This window comes from Triticum dicoccoides, unplaced genomic scaffold (genome assembly GCF_002162155.2).
Source record: "Triticum dicoccoides isolate Atlit2015 ecotype Zavitan unplaced genomic scaffold, WEW_v2.0 scaffold3447, whole genome shotgun sequence".
NCBI classification, from domain to species: Eukaryota; Viridiplantae; Streptophyta; class Magnoliopsida; order Poales; family Poaceae; genus Triticum; species Triticum dicoccoides.
In genome coordinates this window covers 61726-65610 of record NW_021264966.1, presented here as the reverse complement: position 1 = coordinate 65610, position 3885 = coordinate 61726, and positions in this window count along the sequence as shown.

Sequence of the window (3885 nt, the reverse complement as noted above, 5' to 3'; positions counted from 1 at the left end):
CCCTGTTCGGCGGGGTCTTCTTGTGTTCGACAATGCTCCTCTGAAGAAACGTCAAAGTTGGCGCCCACGGAGCCCCCAGGAGGAAGATAACAGAGAAGTCCTTTATCTAATGAACCGAATAAAAGCGCTGGCTCAATCAGGGTTGACAATAATCGAGGTTATGTCAATATGCATAATGCGGGGGGTGCAACCACTTCAATATCGAGGGCACCCCTTGTGGTGTTTTAACGGGGAAGACGATGCCACCCGTTGCGGGCGCAAGGGACCGGACACACCTGCTGCTTTAGCAAAAGTTCTGTCCGAGTTGTTCAAGGGAGAGGAAGAGGAGTTCATCCACATTAAACCACGGGACGGATTCTCCATGTACAACCCTCCAAGCTGGGTGAGTTGTACCCTTTTCACTCTCAACCTTCCCGCACTCTTCACCATAGGTACTCACCTTGCCATTTCACGGCAAGAACTGCAAAAAGCGATAAAGGAGGTCAACAACCCAGCTCCACAACTCAAGGACCCTGGCCGGGCCCTCGATCCCGGACTTGAAGAGGATCCGGACATATTCGTGGAGTTGATAGACATGCAATTCTATCAATTGAGCTGCGATGACGCCATGGTGGCCATAACGGCCGACTATCCGGGACTACTCCCTACGTCGCACGTAAGAAAAACCAAAGTCCCAACTCCCAAAAAAGGATCCCCTTTTATGCACTTCACCTACCATACACGTATGGTGTCTTACAGGGATGGCCTTTGGGACGCCGTGCCGAACCTGCAGCGACTCGCCAACAAGAGGCACTGAAGCCGGGTAGGCAAAACAGGAAGGCGGGCAGGACGGAGACGCCAACACTAAGTTATAACACAAAACCTCATTCCGTGGTTGTCATCTTGCTTAAAATATAACGACATCTGTGTTTCCTAGAAAAAATGCCTGCCGGACTATATCCGGAGAGGCTGCCGATCACGCCTTGACTAGTCGGGCTCTAGGTCCGGACATAGAGGTGGAAGCTAATGCGAGGCAGACGCCGGATGTTCCTCCTACAGAGGATGCAGACAGACTATCCGCTACGAATTCCGAAGTGGACAGTGCCATGAATCACAGGCGTCGCCGGGCCGTACTCCGTGACACTTGTTTCTCACCAGAGGCATTTAATGCGTTCAATTCCAGAGACGTGTACATCCGTGCTGCTCAAAATGGTCTAGCCAGAGCCACAGATCAGTATGTAAGGGATATACGGGTAAGTAAATCGGACGATTATATGTATTAGTAGCCCTTGAGACTTGAAGCAGTTGACACAACTAATTTAAGGATCATTTATTTGAGTAGGTTCTTATGGAGAAGAATTCCCAATCATCTCAAGAGCTGGAAGAGTGCAAGGCCCAGCTAGGGGCCGCTGTTGCCGCGTTGAGGGTCTGAGAAGGGTCCCTCTGGTAACACCTGTTTCCCTTGCAAAGAAGACAGGTACCAGGTAGTACGCGGCATGTATGCAAATCTGACAATAGATGTTGCAGGTGACCCCGGAGTGAGTCCGGAGGCCGTAGTGGTGAATGCGGCACGTGCTGATCGACAGCTAAATGCTGGTGAGCGCGTGCTTACGCGAGTCAGGCAGGAGAAAAAAAATCTCCAAGACGCCAATACCCAGCTGGGCGAGGAACTGAAAGATGTCCTGGCCCAGCTGGAGGACTCCGGCAAGGAGAATAAGCGGCTTCGGCGCGGCATTTTTAGTAAGTGTTTGAACGAATTTTAAAGGAGTTCGGCGACGAAGCCAACTAACAGAGTTGTGTATGCAGGTATGCTGACGGGTCATACCGCAGAAGAGATGCCCGGGTCTTCGGGTGATCTTCTACCAGAGCTCTCACAACTGCACGAGCAAGTTCGGCAGGTGATGCAGGGTATTGCCCAAGCCTTTTGGCCGTCCGCATCCCTACCAGGAGGCATGGGAGAAATTGTAGAGAAGCTCAAGGGAGCACGGCGGCGCTTCCAATTATGGAAGATATCAGCTTGCCGACAAGGTGCAAGGGAAGCCTGGGCTATGGTGAAGACGCGATACACCAATGCGGACCCAAACCACATGGCCGAGGTCGGACCTGTGGGGCCTGATGGGAAGGAGATCCCCGTCAGTTTACTGTATGATCAAGTAGAATTAGCCGCAAAGTATTCACAACAGAATTGTAGGCTAGACAGCCTGTTGGATGGTATAGAAGAAGAATTGAATCAGTCTTAGTGACTGTGTACTTCAAGTGATATACATAATGTCCATAGCCGGATTGTAAATCAGTTGTCATGGCGGACCTTTTCGCTTCGACCTTTGGACCCGATAGTCTGGAGTGTATCCGAATACCTGCTCGATTATATAAAAACCGGGGTATGCATGGAAACCAGGCGTAGGGGTCCTAAGTGCTTGAAAAGACAAGTACCCAACTAGCTATGTTATATTACATGGGTCGTAAGAAACATGTTCCATGGAGAATAGTTTTGTTAAGGGTTCCTTTCCCTGGGTACGCATGCCCTGATGTGCATGTCCGAACTGCGAAAAGGAACGAAGGCTATAAACATCTGGGGGCATTTTTTAATTTAAATAAAAGTCATCTTCTGTTCGCCGACCGAATATTCCCTTAAGAACGCTAGCTTTCGGCTTCACCCAGTCTGAGGTACACATATGGCTGACCCGACAGTAACAATCGCAGAGGTGCTCCCCATATGCCCTAGCAGAATTAACGGGAACGCACGGCATAAATACAAGAGCCATGCAACCCAGCTTGGCCAAAACTTAAGTCATATCGCTGCATATAATGGCGAAAAAAGGTACATGCGGAAGAATGACACATGTGCGGGACATCAAGCCCAGAAAAATAATTATATTAAGCTTTTGTGTAAGAAGCCCCCAGGTATAATGGGCGCGGCAAGCGCAGGGCGATTATGCAATCAAGACACAAGTTTAGCCTTTTAGGGCCGGGATGAGAAAAAAAAGAGGAAGAGAGAAAAAGACAGATATGCAAAAAATTGATGGGGGGTGAGGAGATGAACATATAGTCCAGCGCTAGGCCTAGAATCTTCGGAGTCTGGCTGCGTTCCATGGGTTTGGCTCGATTCGATTATCCGATGCATCCCGCAGACGGTACGCTCCACCGGTCAGAACCTAGTCAATAATGAAGGGACCTTCCCATTTGGGCTTGAGCTTGTTCTTTTTCTTCTCCGACAGGCGTAGAACTAGTTCGCCAACGTTTTAGGTTTTGGCCCATACTTCTCTGTTGTGATACCTTCGAGCTTGTTGCTGATAAAATGCGGAACGGGCCTTTGCCACGTCGAGCTCCTCCTCCAGGGCGTCCAAACTGTTATGTCGATCGAGCTCGGCCTCTTTTTCTTCGTACATGCGCACTCAAGGTGAGTCATGAATTATGTCACAATACAGAACCGCCTCTACACCGTACACCATAAAGAACAGTGTGTATCCGGTAGTGCGATTCGGCGTGGTCCGCAGCCCCCATAGTACGCAGTCGAGCTCCTCTACCCAGTGCATGTTTGATTCTGTTAAGGACCGCACTAGTCTGGGTTTAATGCCGCTCATGATAAGACCATTCGGTTACAAGGGAGGAGATATACATATCCGTATTGCCTAGCTTGCCTTCCACGCCAAGTAAAGTCCCATCCGGAGACGGGACGAAGTCTTCAATCTTGTATCTTCATAGTCCAACAGTCCAGCCAAAAGATATAGTCCGGCTATCCGGAGACCCCCTAATCCAGGACTCCCTCAGTACCCCAAGGGCTCGGCTTTTGATCTCATTGGATATTCTGACTCTGACTATGCTGGTGATCGTGTGGACCGCAAGTCAACATCTAGTACATGTCATTTCCTTGGATGATCTTTGGTCTGTTGGCACCTTGAGGGG